The following is a 17,620-nucleotide window of genomic DNA, read 5'->3' as shown; positions in this document are numbered from 1 at the left end:
AATCTCCTTCTCAAAATAAATACTACGAAATTAATAACAAACATCGTCTGAGCCACAGCATTCATCTTATTTTTTTGTGCTAAAACTGCTATCGCCGATTGTAATTTCAGAGGATATTAAAATGATTTTCTCCTTACGTTTTCAAATCAAATTCTCTTGATGTAAATTTTATCTAATAAAGTACGCAACACAACTGTCTGTTTTGCGGATTACCAACAAATGGCCTCTCACCAGATCTAGCGAACGGAATTAAATTCTGAGATGAAAACGGATTCACAATAGAGTAGATCCCTGCACTTCAGAGCACACTTCAAGTTAAGGCGTTTAAGGCTACGGTATTAACACAGATCGTAACACGGAGTGAAGTCTAGTGCTTGTAAGACCTTCATAAGCAGCTTTAAGCTCTCTGGTGCAGCAAACGACTGCAAGGCAGCAGACACTACTTCATTAACGTGTTCCATAAAAGCAACGCAGGAGATTGCACTCAGCGCCCCGGTTAACTACCTGGGGCTTGCAGTAACCCTGGAAGAAGTACGTTAAACGTTAAGGCGTTGGGTCGACCTCCTCTGCGGTGCCCCTTTCTTGTTAGGCATTACTGTGGCTGGATAACGGGAGGAAAGTGGAACTCTGCACAGGAAAATGCGTCAGAAATATGTTCTTATCACAGTACTGCACCAGTAAACACCCGTTTCCTGAACGAATTGAACTCTCATGTTCAACAGTCAAGCGTCTGATTACTTTACTTAGGTTCAGCATGAAAGCGAGACAAAGTTTAGAAGGCGTTGGAAATTATTTTTAAAGTTTGTTTGGAGTTGTTAAGTGCTCTTATTCTCAACACTGAATAAATTCAGCGTGATTTGCGCACCGCAGGATACGCTGCGTCAAGAGATACACAGAGTTTCTAATTGTAATACACACCTTACTTTACGTAAGACTATACCTCTTAATGAGTAGATTATGATAACAAGTCATATTTTTAACTACGTTACATAAATATATGAAAATATTGAAAATAATTTTTTTGTTGCACCTGAAAGCTGTTAGGTAGGCAACCTGCAACTGGGACTTTGCACCATGACCATGGACAGTTGTTTAATATTATAAATGGAGCTGTCATAGTTGAATAGGAAAGTCTGGCATTTCTGCCAGTACATAGTTATGAAGTAAGTGCTACCTCAAACATCTTATGCACGTCAAAAGGGGTATGGTTCAAATGGTTCAACTAGCTCTGACCACTACGGGTCTTAACTGCTGAGGTCATCAGTCCCCTAGAACTTAGAATTGCTTAAACCTAACTAACCTAAGGACATCACACACATCCATTCCCGAGGCAGGATTCGAACCTGCGACTGTAGCGGTCGCGCGGTTTCAGACTGTAGCGCCTAGAACCGCTCGGCCACTGCGGCCGGGGAAAAGGGTATGAGTGCAGATATTTCTGTTGGTGACTAGGGATGGTGTACTGAACAACATTACACCAGTACCTACGTCATTTGTGGATTAAGAATTACAAGCCATATGTTTTTTGGTTAGGTAGTACCTCCAAGTACATGTGGCACACGGAAGCCAATAATATTTATTTTCCCCATGGCAGCAGGTGAGAGACTGAGGTTTGGAAGCATGACTGCAAAACCGGTAGCCTATACGGACAGGCGTCGTTCACTTCGCGGCCAGTACGGGCATGCAGGAAACACCGAAGTATCGTGTTTGTGACGTGTTTCTGCGAAGAGGGTTCGACGTAGAGAGAAAAACAGCCAACGCTCTGAGGTGTGCGCATATTAACGTACCACATAGAAAAACATGTTTTCTTACATCCGTTACAACCTCTATAATCTGCTTTGCATGTTGAAGGCTTTTCTGCTCTTATGCTCATTCAGTGACAGGTTAACTTACAATTCTTTGATGCTGCAGCATACATCCCTCTAACCTGTTTCTACCTGTGGTAAAGGTTTTCCATACACTTGTTCCGCCGCGCGGGATTAGCCGAGCGGTCCAGGCGCTGCAGTCATAGACTGTGCGGCTGGTCCCGCCGGAGGTTCGAGTACTCCCTTGGGCATCGGTGTGCGTGTTTGTCCTTAGGATAATTTAGGTTAAGTATTGTGTAAGCTTAGGGACTGATGACCTTAGCAGTTAAGTCCCATGAGACTTCACACACATATGAACATACATGAAACTTGTTCCTTCAGGTATTCTTGTTGATACTTCTTCATTTTGTTCCTTATCTGTGCCCTTCATTATCTTTAGATTCTTCTATACTACAATATTTCATGCACATCCAGTTTCTTCTTCGCTTTTTGGTTCCGCAAAATGCTGTGCTATTCACCCATACTTTCAGGAAACATTTTCCTCAAATTCATAGCAAGTTCCACGGGACTGGAAGAAGGCCCAGGTCATAGCAATCTATAAAAAGAGTAGAAAATCGGATCCAGATAATTACCGGCCAAAATCACTGACATCGATTCGTTGTAGAATCATGGAACATATTTTGTGTGCAGACATAATGACCTTTCTAGACTCTGAGAGGTTCATCTGCTGAAACCAGCACGGTTTTATGAAAAAGCGGTCATGCGAGACACAGCTGGCCCTCTTTGTGCACGATATACAACAGGCTCTAGATACCGGCTCCCAGGCTGATGCCATATTTCTCGACTCTCGAAAGGCGTTTGTCTCTGTTCCGCACTGTCGCTTGCTCTAAAAAGTGCACGCTTACCGTCTATCCGATAACAGATGCGGTTGGATAGTAAGTTTCCTAACAGACAGGGAGCAGTATGTCGTCAAGAACGGGGTGACTTCAACAGAAACAAGCGTAACTTCAGGTGTGTCCCAGGGCAGCGTAATAAGTCCGCTGCTTTGTACGATTTACATAAACGATCTGGTTGATAGTACTGACAGCGCGATTAGACTGTTTGCAGATGATGCTGTAGTCTACAGGAAAGTAGTATCACACGAAATTTGTGAACAAATCAATGAGCATTTGCAGAAAATAAATGCGTGGTGGTAAAAAAAAATGGTGCAAATGGCTCTGAGCACTATAGGACTTAACATCTATGCTCATCAGTCCCCTAGAACTTAGAACTACTTAAACCTAACTAATCTAAGGACATCACACACATCCATGCTCGAGGCAGAATTGGAACCTGCGACCGTAGCGGTCACGCGGTTCCAGACTGAAGCGCCTAGAACCGCACGGCCACACCGGCCGGCAATGCGTGGTGTAATGACTGGCAGCTATCTCTCAATATTAGTAACTGTAACCTACTGCGTATAACAAGGCGAAAATCCCCATTAATGTACGAGTACAAAATAAATGCCCAGTCTTCGGAAGCGGTAACATCCGTCAAGTATCTGGGTGTGACTATTCGAAATGATCTCAAAAGGAATGATCAGATTACACAAGTAACGGGTAAGGCAAACTCTAGATTGCTGTTTATTGGTAGAATCCTGAAGCGATGCAGTCCTTCAACAAAGGAAATAGCTTAGAATACGTTAATTCGTCCAGTCTTAGATTATTGTTCGTCTGTATGGGACCCTTACCAGTTGGGTCTGAATCAAGTGATCGAGAAGGTCCAACGAAGAGTGGCAAGATTCGTGACTGGTATATTTAGCCATCGGGAGAGAGTTACAGATCTCATAGAAAGTTTGAAGTGAGACACACTTGCAGATAGACGGCACGCTAAACGGAAGTGGCTGCTCACTAAATTCCGAAATCCTATCTTCACCGAGGATGCAGAGCATATATTATCACCACCAGCTTTCAAATCGCGCAACGATCACCATTCGAAGATAAGGGAAATTAGAACTCGTACTGAGGCGTTCAGACCGTGGTTTTCCGACGTGGGACCCGCTAGGGGAACATAGAGGGGGGGGGGGGAGGGGGGAATGAATTTGGCGCGAATTGTGCACTCCGCCACACACTGATTGGTGGCTAGCGGAGTATATATCTAGATGTAGATGTAGAAGAGACTTAGCCATTCTGTTACTGTGCTTGAACTTCATGAACTACGTTCAAGTCTACGCTACGTCCTCATGATCGCCGGAAGGATGCCTTTGTTTGGAGGATGTACATACTGTTCAGGAGATACTACAGTGCATAAGGAGGCGGCTGAGATAATTATGATTTATTTTCTGTGATAAAGTTCATCTATCGTGGTGAGGTTATATTGGCACTGTTAGTGAGGAATTTCCGTGAACAGGTGTCGAGTCGTAAGCTCATATGCGTTGAAATTGGACTCTTAAGTTGCACTAATGCACAGCCGTTTGAAGGTGGTTATGGCATCTCTCATACATTATTTTGCTTAAATTAGTGACAATTTTTCCGTCAGCTGTATACTTAAGTTACGATATTCTTCTACTTGCAATTTCAGATCTTGCGTTGTAGGTTTAAATATCCCTACGGGGCTCGGAAGAAGCCTGGAGATACTGACAGGTTTCAGATAGATTATATAATGGTAAGACAGAGATTTAGGAACCAGGTTTTAAATTGTAAGACATTTCCAGTGGCAGATGTGGACTCTGACCACAATCTATTGAACTGAAGATTAAATCTGAAAAAACTGCAAAAAGGTGGGAATTTAAGAAGATGAGACCTGGATAAACTGACTAAACCAGAGGTTGTACAGAGTTTCAGGGAGAGCGTACGGGAACAATTAACAGGAATGGGGGACAGAAATACAGTAGAAGAAGAGTGGGTAGCTTTGAGGGATGTAGTAGTGATAGCAGCAGAGGATGAAGTAGGTAAAAAGACAATGCCTAATAGAACTCCTTGGGTAACAGAAGAAATATTGAATTTAATTGATGAAAGGAGAAAATATAAAAATACAGTAAGTGAAGCTGGCAAAAACGAATACAAACGTCTCAAAAATGAGATCGACAAGAAGTGCAAAATGGCTAAGCGGGCATGGCTAGAGGACAAATGTAATGATGTAGAGGCTTATCTCACTAGGGGTAAGATAGATACAGCCTACAGGAAAATTAAAGAAACCTTTGGAGAAAAGAGAACCACTTGTATAAATATCAAGAGCTCAGATAGAAACCCAGTTCTAAGCAAAGAAGGGAAAGCAGAAAGGTGGAAGGAGTATATAGAGGGTCTATACAAGGGCGATGTACTTGAGGACAATATTTTGGAAATGGAAGAGGATGTAGATGAAGATGAAAGGGAGATATGATACTGCGTCAAGAGTTTGACAGAGCACTGAAAGACCTGAGTCAAAACAAGGCCCCGGGAGTAGACAACATTCCATTAGAACTACTGACAGCCTTGGGAGAGCCAGTCCTGACAAAACTCTACCATCTGGTGAGCAAGATGTATGAGACAGGCGAAATACCCTCAGACTTCAAGATGAATATAATTATTCCAATCTCAAAGAAAGCAGTTGTTGACAGATGTGAAAGTTACCGAACCATCAGTTTAATAAGCCACAGCTGCAAAATACTAACGCGAATTCTTTACAGAAGAATGGAAAAACAAAGTAGAAGCCGACCTTGTGGGAGATCAGTTTGGAATCCGTAGAAATATTGGAACACGTCAGGCAACACTGACCCTACGACTTATCTTAGAAGCTAGACTGAGGAAAGGCAAACCTACGTTTCTAGCATTTGTAGACTTAAAGAAAGCGTTTGACAATGTGGACTGAAATAATCTCTTTCAAAATCTGAAGGTGGCAGGGGTAAAATACAGGGAGCGAAAGGCTATTTACAATTTGTACAGAAACCAGATGGCAGTTATAAGAGTCGAGGGACATGAAAGGGAAGCAGTAGTTGGAAAGGGAGTGAGACAGGGTTGCAGCCTTTCCCCGATGTTATTCAATCTGTATATTGAGCAAGCAGTGAAGGAAACAAAAGAAATATTCGGAGTAGGTATTAAAATCCATGGAGAAGAAATAAAAACTTTGCGGTTTGCCGAAGACATTGTAATTCTGTCAGAGACAGCAAAGGACTTGGAAGAGCAGTTGAACGGAATTGATAGTGTCTTGAAAGGAGGAACTAAAATGAACATCAACAAAAGCAAAACGTGGATAATGGAATGTCGTCGAATTAAATCGGGTGATGCTGAAGGAATTAGATTAGGAAATGAGACACTTAAAGTAGTAAAGGAGTTTTGCTATTTGGGGAGCAAAATAGCTGATGATGGTCGAAGTAGAGAGGATATAAAATGTAGACTGGCAATGGGAAGGAAAGTGTTTCTGAGGAATTGAAATTTCTTAACATCGAGTATAGATTTGAGTGTCAGGAAGTCACTTCTAAAAGTGTTTGTATGGAGTGAGGCCGTGTATGGACGTTAAACATGGACGATAAATAATTTGGACAAGAAGCTTTCGAAATGTGGTGCTACAGAAGAATGCTGAAGATTAGATGGGTAGATCACATAACTAATGATGAGGTATTCTATAGGATTGGGGAGAAGAGGAGTTTGTGGCACTACTTGTCAAGAAGAAGGGATCGGTTGATAGGACATGTTCTGAGGCATCAAGGGATCATCAATTTAGTATTGTAGGGCAGCGTGGAGGGTAAAAATCGTAGAGGGAGACCAAGAGATGAATACACTAAGCAGATTCAGAAGGATGTAGGTTGCAGTAGGTACTGGGAGATGAAGAAGCTTGCAAAGGATAGGGTAGCATGGAGATCTGCATCAAACCCGTCTCAGGACTGATGACCACAACAACAACAACAGGGCTCTAACGTTATCCGCTTATATTTACTGACAATATATTGCTTTTCAATTCATTAACCTTGTCATTTATTTTGCTTTCGACTGCTTGAGTGGGCCACGTGCTTCGACCCCATCTTACTATATTACAAGTTCTAACTTCACGCCTTACAAGTGCTGTGATAAACAAGCACTCACCGGCAGACGTGCCACTAAACAACGTTAGTAATAAAACAATCATTGTCTTTATGCTTTCAGATTTCAGGTGCTGAGAACGGTAGTTCGAAATGTGCTCCATTCACACTACTGTTGGTGAAGTATTGGGTCGCGTAAAGTAATTTACGATTACCATGTTACATATATCGGGTAGTCAGACCTTAAAATTTCATTCAGTTGTTGTCGACTTTGTATATGAAGTTCATGCTTACGCAAGCGAAAAGCAAACCCATCGCACAGCTGTATTCTATATGCAAAAGTCTAATTCATACAAAATTCAATCAGTTACCTTTGCGAAGTAATATATTCACTGTGTAATAAGCAAATATCCGTTGCACCAAATTTATGAAAGTATATCTGTTGCGTGACTATTTCCTATTCAATTCATGAGTCAGATCGCGATTAAAATTTCTTTCTGGGTTATTATAATTACGCATCCTGCATATCATGAAAGTATCAAGGCTAATTATCACTACTTTGGGAGTAGTCTATGCTTTTTTAACATACGCTTCTTTCAAACATAATTACAACAAACAGTTACAAGTATGTTGATTAGGGCTGATATCGATGGTATTTAAACTTGATATTCATAAATCGAAAAGAATTTGTATCAACTGGCCTTTAAGAACGGCTTTCTGAAACTCTCTGAGAGCCTACAGGTGGCGACCATACAGACCCGCCTGCTAACAAGGACCACAGCGGGTCTCGATACAAATACCAGATTCATGATGAATAAGGAACGTGGACCCAAATTCCTTGAAACAGAAAAACGGAAATTTACGACGCTAAAGAATTTCAAGCACCATAGAGGAATTTCAAGAATATATATGAAAATGATCATGAGAATGTGATAGGCGATCAGATATTAAAAACGGAGAGATCATATCGGGTAGCTAAAATCTTTTACTATTAAACTGTATATTCTAGTGTGCGAAAGCAAGACATTATAATACTGTGGTGAAAGCAGAATGTTACTACAGCAGTGAATGCCATTCATTGAACTACAAGGTAGAGAACTTGTAGATCATAGAAAGCAGAGTCATTCGAAATATCCAGGGTATAATCCCATGTGGGACTAGCAGGAAATTATCTAGCAACAAAGGAATCTATCAGCATGTGCGGATCATCTCGAAGACTATATGGAGAAGGAGGCTGATATTTCTTGGGCACCTGTACAAAATGGGCCAAAGTGGACTACCCCAACAAACAAAAGTGGGAATGCCAAACCATATAAGAGCCATTATTTCACAAAACACATTTCCAATGCTACTGGGTTTTCGGTATTCTTTAGCATGTCTCAAGATTTGTTCCAAGTACGAAATCATGGCTAAAATGATTCAAGCACTGATTACTAGGTAGCATGGTCGTTGTACGAGGCACTGCTACCCTCTGGAGTCCCAAGAGCAATGCGTCAAAGTCTCGTCTAATTATCCATGCGTAGTCTGTCTTTTATTGTATCAGTAAAATATCTTTTTAATGGACGGAGATAATTTGGTTCTCCAAAACATTAAAATAACTTGGAGAAGAAAGGTAAGCAAGGCTCTTGTTCCGCAAGATTTACACATGATCAATGAGTATGCTAAAGGTATGAAATTATTACCTACGGTTTCTTAGTACACTACTGAGTTTTTGATTTTAAGTAAGCTGCTTTTGTCTGTCGAGACGTGTAAGATCTCCTGATGCAGTACGATCAAAGTGTCGCTTACTCATCCACCTCAAATATCTCTTAAAAGTTCTCAGTCTGTATCATAAGAACGGAAAATTATAAGTGCATTCAAAGGAACAAAGGCCGTGGCTGATTTATGCCTTGCAGTATTTCATCTGAAAGTCCACCCACGTTCATCAGTTGCAAAGCAAAAAGACCCGTTGACGAAGCTGCCATTTCTTACTCAAGAGCAAAGGTACTTTACCACTAAACTTTGCAACAGCTGATCCCAATAAAGGTATTATGTAAGAAATGGAGTTCGATACTGAGTGTCTTTTTCCTTGAACTTAAATTCGTTAGCCTCTTGCAAATTTCATAGTCATAAAAATGATTTTTAATGATTAATAATTCAAACATTACTGCTGTATTTCTGTATTGTATTGTTACAAATAAACAGTAGTGCCTTCGTATTAATGGCACATTCAACAAAACTTTGTTCTTCGCACTTGGAACCGGTCTGTTTCCTGGTGTGGAACCCAGAACGTTATTCACAAATTGTTTTCTAGTTTGTCTCGTTATTTCTCGCAAAGGTGGGGCGAGGAACATAGTTGTGAGGTATCTACTTATACACCTATACTCTGCAAACCACCGTGAGGTGGCAGAGGGTACGTCCCATTGTAGCAGTTATTAAGGTTTCTTCCTTTAACATTCACGCATGGAGTGTTTGAGTGCCTTTATGCGTGCAGTAATTATTCTGATCTTATCCTTACGATCCCTGTGTGAGCGATATGTAGGGGGTTTTAGTATATCCCTAGAGTAACATTTAAAGCCGGTTCTTGAAACTCTAATAGACTTTCTCGTGACAGTGTACATCTGTCTTCAAGTGCCTGCCATTTCAGTTCCTTCAGTACGTCTGTGACACTCTCCAATGGATTAGACAAACCTGTGACCATTTGTGCTGCCCTTCCCCGTATACGTTCAGTATCCCATTTTAGTTCCATCTGGTATGGGTCTCACACACTTGAGCAATATTCTAGGACAGGTGGCACAAGTGATTTTTAAGCAGTCTCTTTTGATGGCTGCACTTCCCCAGTATTCTACCAATAAACCTACCAATAAGTCTGCCACCTGGTTTCCCCACGGCTGAACCTATGTGATCATTCCATTTCGCATCCCTACAACGTGTTTCACATAGGTATTTATACGAGTAGGCCAACAGTCACACATTGATGTTGTATTCATACGATACTACGTTTTTCGTTTTACATTTCTAAACATTTAGAGCAACTTACCAATCTGCGCACTATATAAAAATTTTATGAAGATTTGATTGAATATTTATGCAGCTTCTCTCAGATAGTATTTCATCACAGGCCACTGCATTATTTGCAAAAACCCTGATTTTCCTGTTAATATTGTCTGCAAGGTCATTAACACACAACAAGAACAGCAAGGGTCCTAAGCCACTTCACTTCCCTGGGGCACACCCGAGATTGCTTCTACATCTGACGATGACTCTCCGTCCAAGATAATATGCTGTGACCTTCCTACCAAAAAGTCCCCAATCCAGTCCAAATTTCTCTTGATACCCCACATAACCGCATTTTTGACAATAAGCGTAGGTGCGGTACTGAGTGAAACGATGTCCTGAAATCAAGAAACATTGCATCTGCCTGGTTGCCTTGATCCAAAGCTTTCAGTATGACATGTGAGAAAATTGCGAGCTAGGTTTCACGTGATCGATGTTTTCGAAAACTAATCCGGCGGCATTGTTAAGGTCATTCTCTTCAAGATACGTCATTATGTTTGATCTCATATGTGTTCTAAGATTGTACAACAAATCTATTTCAAGGATATTGGGCGGTAGTTTTGTTGAACACTTCTATACTCCATTTTGTAGACGGATGTGACCTGTGCCTTTTCCCAAGAAGTGCGCTCGGTTCTTTGTTCGAGGGATCTACTATAGATTACAGTGAGAAGAGAGCCTTTACTCAGTAGAAAGTTCAGGAAAGAATTTGTCATGTGTCCCATCGGGGTCTGGAGCTTTGCTCGTTGTTAACGATTTCAGCTATATCTCACACCACTGAGCCTTAACTCAGCAGAAAGTTCAGGAAAGAATTTGTCAGGTGTCCCATCGGGGTCTGGAGTTTTGTTCGTTGTTACGATTTCAGCTATTTCTCACACCACTGACACTAATATTTATCTCATTCGTCTTTTCAGTGACACGAAGATTAAACTGGGCAGTTCATCTGGGTTTTCCTTTGCAAAAGAATATTTGTAAACGAGGTTAAGTATTTCAGCTTTTGCTTTGCTATCCTGAATTTCAGTTCGTGTCTCATTCGCTAGGTACTGGACACTAACTGTGGTACCACTTACAGCCTTTACATACGACCAGAATTTCTTTTAATTTTGTGAAATGTCGTTTGACAATATTCTGCTACGACAGTCATTGAAGGCACCACGCATTTCTCTCTTGACAGTCAAATGTGTTTCATTCAGCGTCTCTCTATCTATAGCCCTACGCTTTGTTTTACACCTGTTATGCAGTAATCGCTGTTTCTTTGGAAATTTCTGTACAGTGACCGTGTACCATGGAGGTTCCCTCCAAATATGAAATGTTCTACTGAGCACATACCTATTCAGTGCGTGGACAACTATTCGTTTGAACTTGAGCCAGAGCTCCTTTGCACTCAAGTCCCTCTCTGGACATTACTAATTAAATCTAGTGTACTGAATATACATGTCCCTCTGCTTGTTTTAGTCGTCCTTTGCATTTTGATAATCATCGTTGCAACAACCACGTCATAGTCACTGAAACCAGTTTCGATGAGGGCATCCTCAAAGAAATCAAATCTATTTTTTCCCATTAGATCCAATGTTGTTGTTGCTGTGTGGTCTCTCTCCATGCTACTCTATCCTGTGCAAGCGTCTTCATCTCCCAATACGTACTCCAGCCTACATCCTTCTGAATCTGTTTAGTGTATTCATCTCTTGGTCTCCCTCTATGATTTTTACCCTCCACGCTGCCCCCCAATACCAAATTGGTGATCCTTTGATGCCTCAGAACATGTTCAACCAACGATCCCTTCTTCTTGTCATGTAGTGCCACAAACTTCTCTTCTCCCCAATCCTATTCAATACTTGCTCATTAGTTACGTGATCTACCCATCTAATCTTCAGCATTCTTCTGTAGCACCACATTTCAAAGGCTTCTATTCTCTTCTTGTCCAAACTATTTATTGCCCATGTTTCACTTCCTTACATGGCTACACTCCAAACAAATACTTTCAGAAACGACTTCCTGACATTTAAATGAATTCTCGATGTTAACAAATTTCTCTTCTTCAGAAACGCTTTCCTTCCCATTGCCAGTCTACATTTTATATCCTCTCTACTTCGACCATCATCAGTTACTTTCCTCCCCAAATAGCAAAACTCCTTTACTACTTTAAGTGTCTCATTTCCTAATCTAATTCCCTCAGCATCACCCGACTTAATTCGACTATATTCCATTATCCTCGTTTTGCTTTTGTTGATGTTCATCTTATAGCCTCCCTTCAAGACACTGTCCATTCCGTTCATCTGCTCTTCCAAGTCCTTTGCTGTCTCTGACATTTACAATGTCATCGGCGAACCTTAAAGTTTTTATTTCTTTTCCATGGATTTTAATACCTACTCCGAACTTTTCTTTTGTTTTCTTTACTGCTTGCTCAATATAAAGATCGAATAACATCGGGGAGAGGCTACAACCCTGTCTCACTCCCCTCCCAACCACTGATTCCCTTTCATGCCCCTCGACTCTTATAACTGCCATCTGGTTTCAGCACAAATTGTAAATAGCCTTATGCTCCCTGTATCTTACCCCTGCCACCTTCAGAATTGTAAAGAAATTATTCCAGTCAACATTGTCAAAATCTTTCTCCAAGTCTACAAATGCTAGAAACGTGGATTTGCATTTTCGTAATCTAGATCCTAAGATAAGTCGTAGGGCCAGTATTGCCTCACGTGTTCCCATATTTCTACGGAATCCAAACTGATCTTCCCCGAGGTCGGCTTCTACCAGTTTTCCCATTCGTCTGTACAGAATTCGCGTTAGTATTTTGTAGCTGTGACTTATTTAACTGATAGGTAATTTTCACATCTGTCAACGCCTGCTTTCTTTGGGATTGGAATTATTATATTCTTCTTGAAGTCTGAGGGTATTTCGCCTGTCTCATACATCTTGCTCACCAGATGGTAGAGTTTTGTCAGGACTGGCTCTCCCAAGGCTATCAGTAGTTCTAATGGAATGTTGTCTACTCCCGGGGCCTTGTTTCGACTTACGTCTTTCAGTGCTCTATCAAATTCTTCACGCAGTATCATATCTCCTATTTCATCTTCATCTACATCCTCTTACATTTCCATAATATTGTCTACAACAACATCGGCCTTGTATAGTTCCTCTATATACTCCTTCCACCTTTTGCTTTCCCTTCTTTGCTCAGAACTGCGTTTCCATCTGAGCTCTTGATATTCATTCAAGTGGTTCTCATTTCTCCAAAGGTCTCTTTAATTTCCCTGTAGGCAGTATCTATCTTACGCCTAGTGAGATAAGGCTCTACATCCTTACATTTGTCCTCTAGCAATGCCTGCTTAGCCATTTTGCACTTCCTATCGATCTCATTTTTGAGTCGTTTGTATTCGTTTTTGCCTGCTTCACTTACTGCATTTTTATGTTTTCTTCTTTCATCAATTAAATTCAGTATTTCTTCTGTCACCCAAGGATTTCTACTTGCCCTCGTCCTTTTACCTACTTGATCCTCTGCTGCCTTCACCACTTCATCCCTCAAAGCTACCCATTCTTCTTCTACTGTATTTCATTCCCCCATTCCTGTCAATTCTTCCTTTATGCTCTTCGTGAAACTCACTACAACCTCTGGTTCTTTCAGGTTATCCAGGTCCCATCTCCTCAAATTCCCACCATTTTGCAATTTTGTCAGTTTTAATCTTCGGTTCATAGCCAATAGATTGTGGTCAGAGTCCACATCTGCCCCTGGAAATGTGTTATTATTTAAAACCTGGCTCCTACATCTCTGTCCTACCATTATATAATCTATCTGAAACCAGTCAGTATCTCCAGGCTTCTTCCATGTATACAACTTCTATGATTCATAAACCGAGTGTTAGCAATGATTAAGTTGTGCTCTGTGCAAAATTCTACCAGGCGGCTTCCTCTTTCATTTCTTACCCCCAATCCATATTCACCTACTACGTTTCCTTCTCTTCCTTCTCCTACTATCGAATTCCAGACTACCATGACTATTAAATTTTCGTCTCCCTTCACTATCTGAATAATTTCTTTTATCTCATCATACATTTCTTCAATTTCTTCGTCATCTGGCATATAGACTTGTACTAATGTTGTAGGCGTGGGATTCGTGTCTATCTTGGCCACAATAATGCGTTCACTATGTTGTTTGTAGTAGCTTACCCGAACTCCTGTTTTTTTTAAAAATTGGTTCAAATGGTTCTGAGCACTATGGGACTTAACTTCTGAGGTCATCAGTCCCTTAGAACTTAGAACTACTTAAACCTAACTATCCTAAGGAGATCACATACATCCATGCCCGAGGCAGGATTCGAACCTGCGACCGTAGCGGTCACGCGGATCCAGACTGTAGCGCCCAGAACCGCTCGGTCACACCGGCCGTCCCGTTTTTTTATTCATTATTAAACCTACTCCTATATTACTCCTATCTGATTTTGTATTTATAACCCTGTATTCACCTGACCAAGAGTCTTGTTCCTCCTGCCACCGAACTTCGCTAATTCCTACTATATCTAACTTTTACCTATCCATTTCCCTTTTTAAGTTTTCTAACCTACCTGCCCGATTAAGGGATCTGACATTCCACGCTCCGATCCGTAGAACGCCAGTTTCCTTTCTCCTGATAACGACGTCCTCCTGAGTAGTCCCCGCCCGGAGATCCGAATGGGGGACTATTTTACCTCCGGAATATTTTACCCAAGAGGACGCCATCATCATTTATCCATTCAGTAAAGCTGCATGCCCTCGGGAAAAATTACGGCCGTAGTTTCCCCTTGCTTTCAGTCGTTCGCAGTACCAGCACAGCAAGGCCATTTTGGTTAATGTTACAAGGCCAGATCAGTCAATCATCCAGACTCTTGCCCCTGTAACTACTGAAAAGGCTGCTGCTCCTATTCAGGAACCATACGTTTGTCTGGCCTCTCAACAGATACCCCTCCGTTGTGGTTGCGCATACGGTACGGCTATCTGTGTCGCTGAGGCACGCAAGCCTCCCCATCAACGGCAAGGTCTATGGTTCATGGGGAGATCCAATATATTTCCGAATAGATTAGGTTTCTTAATTATCTGTTGTAGGCCGTTTTTTGACAAGGCATTTAGTAAAGCTTCATTGGCTGTCTTATTACACCCACTACTAACAAAACTACCTACTACCACTACTACCAAAACTACCTACAGTTCTCATCCATATGACGCAAGTCCACGGAGTCGCAGCCTAGCTTTTCACAGAACTTTCGAAGTCTCTGGTCCAGTCCTTACACTCGACTCACAACCAAACGGCCACGATCAGTTCTGGAAAAAATCCTGCAAATTGTGTGCTTCGTTGAAACTCCACCCACAAGACTGGTCTTCTCAACCTCCTCTGCCAGTCGCTGGAATGACCCAAGCATGACTTCGGAGCCAAGAAGAAAGGCAACATTTGTTCCAACGTGCGTCACAATCTGCAGTTGGTTGCATCCCTTTGCCCTTCAGCATGTTGAATAAGGCCCCCAAGCCTACACACTGAGTGCGCTAGATGTCCTTTCCTGTCCCTAGCTGCCATTTCCCTAAGGGGTGCCATCATTCACCGTATGTTTGAACTGCGGTCGCTTAATGGAACCCTACACTTTTGCATTTGCCTCCTTCTCACACGGACAAAACAGGTTTCCCCACAAAAGGAGAAGTGAGCCCCCTGAGTGAGTTTAAATTTCAGAGAAAGACAGCGCCTCAAACATGTTGGTTAGTGGGATCGATAAAACACCCTGAGTCATCCCTGGTCCCTGTCCTCCCTGTACAGGATGTCTAGATCAACCACTGATGAGCCACTCGCGGTCAAATGGACGGGTAATGACAGGTCCCGTATTTTCTGCAGAGGAGACAGGATCCACTGGAGGGGATGGCGCATGAGGTACCTATCGTACAGGTACACGACTCTCGGGAGCTCTTCCAACACACCGAATCGTAGCATCTGTCAGTCGTTTGATAGTAGTCAGGGCGATTCCCAGCTGCTTACAAAGACAACCAAACCTTCCCGTATTTGAGAAGAGGATTCACAGTGGAACTGCATCTTGGCTGCTGCAATGTATTACAAGATATCAGAAAAATCTTCCCATTTTTTCAGATAATAGTAAGTACAGAATGAGATAGATTGTTTTTTGATCCCCTTACAAATATGTTTGGCAATTAAAACGTTTGACATTCCACTCTGAAAAGAAACTCGGAAAGTCCTTCAGAGGTGTAATACCCCGGAAGCACACGTCGGAAAATGGGACGTGTGTCAAAACAAAATACAAAGTTTATAAGGGATTCAAGTCGAAAGAAGGACTACAAAGGCCAGAAGATCAAAGCCGCATTAACATTGGCAACAGCCTAGCGATGTAATGAAGAAGATTTGGAAACAGATTAAACTCAGTACAAAGAGAACACACTGAAGTTGTAGCGTGATCGTAAGTGGTCAATCAGCCAATTAAAAAATGCAGCTTAGAGGGAAAAAAAAGATAAACTAAAAGAAATGGAGAAAAAATTGGTAAGATATTTCATCTTCATCCGTAAAATATTTACTCCGTTTTTTAGACTGTATGGTGCCACTTGGATCTCTCCTTGAATATGTGTCTGTGCTTTGTGTGACCTAATCCGTAGCTATAACCTAATCTGTAGCCGAGACAATCTATAGCTAGCGCATACACGAAACTTACCTTTCTCTCTTTGGCGAGGGCGAAGCGCAGCCTGCGCTGCTGCGTCTGTCGCGGGGGCGGAGACGACTGCGACGAGAAGCCGGCGGACGGCGGCGGCAGCGAGCCGGCGGCGGTGTTGGCGCCGCCCCCCGTGGGCGTGACCGGCAGCGGGAGCGCCGGGGGCGGCTTGCGGCGCCGCGACCGGAAGGCGCCCAGCCCCACGACGCCGCCTCCGCCGCCCCCGGCCCGGGCCCCCGGCGACGACGACGCCGCCTTCTTCTTGGAGCGCGAGCGCGGCGTCAGCATGGGGCACTGCGACTCGTTGGAGCGCCGCGGAAGGCTGGACGTGGCGAAGCAGCGGGTGCTCGAGCCGGTCTGGCCGCTGCACTGCGACCACAAACAGAGCGACCTCAACCTCCAGAGCTGGACACCGCATCGCACCACAACACACGTGTCAGTGTACAGACATTAAGGGGACATGCTTGTGAAAATGTACAAAAATTTGAAAAAAATGGTCTTGGTCTATAGGAAAGAGCATTTGATGCAGATTTCAAAAATGTATACTTTATGGGCATTATCATTTTCCGTTCGTTCTGAAACTGAGGATGAACGAATGTCGCACAGGGGCCACGCCCATCTGTCAGTTTTAAGTGCGTCAGAATACGTTTTTTCCGTCGTTAGTTACGGATCGTTAACACAGGTGTATCGCAGAAGGCGTTGACTCCCGTAACCAAAGTACAGGCATGTCTAGAAGGCTACGGTTCGAATGTAAACAAAGATCTGAGAATATATGATTTAGGAATCTCATACACGTGTGGTTTTCTAGTCATTTTGTGTTGTTTTGTTTCTGTGTGTGTGTTTCCTTTGCTACAAATGCCGAGAGTAAGGAAATTTAGACCCAAACGAAAGTTTCGCGGCAACCAGCTCCAAACACAACGGAATAGTACACAACAGTTGTTTCAAAAGTCGCCCACAAAACTGTGTCTACAGGCAGTGCTTCTAGACGTTAACTTTCGCTTTCTGAATGTAATAAGAACAAGCCTATTAGTATTGTGAGCAGCAATAACGACAAAAATTTATTGTGAATCCAAATACGCTCTAAAGACTTTTGAAGAGTGCTGTGAAATATAAATACTGCAATTGTGAAGTTAGTGTTG

General features: G+C 42.3%; 1 protein-coding gene across 1 annotated transcript in view; it reads right to left on the bottom strand.

Annotated features, from left to right (window-relative positions):
- The window catches only part of LOC124605763 (beta-1 adrenergic receptor-like), a 29,894-nt gene extending 13,292 nt beyond the window's left edge, over positions 1-16,602 (bottom strand). The window contains exon 1 of the mRNA XM_047137647.1: positions 16,485-16,602. The gene's annotated coding sequence lies outside the window, so the exon portion shown is untranslated. The remainder of the gene's footprint in view (positions 1-16,484) is intronic.
- Positions 16,603-17,620: the final 1,018 nt, after the last annotated feature.

The sequence above is a fragment of the Schistocerca americana genome, chromosome 3 (genome assembly GCF_021461395.2).
Source record: "Schistocerca americana isolate TAMUIC-IGC-003095 chromosome 3, iqSchAmer2.1, whole genome shotgun sequence".
Taxonomy (NCBI): domain Eukaryota; kingdom Metazoa; phylum Arthropoda; class Insecta; order Orthoptera; family Acrididae; genus Schistocerca; species Schistocerca americana.
The sequence above is the reverse complement of the archived record's forward strand: the minus strand, read 5'-3'. Positions and strand labels throughout refer to the sequence as shown.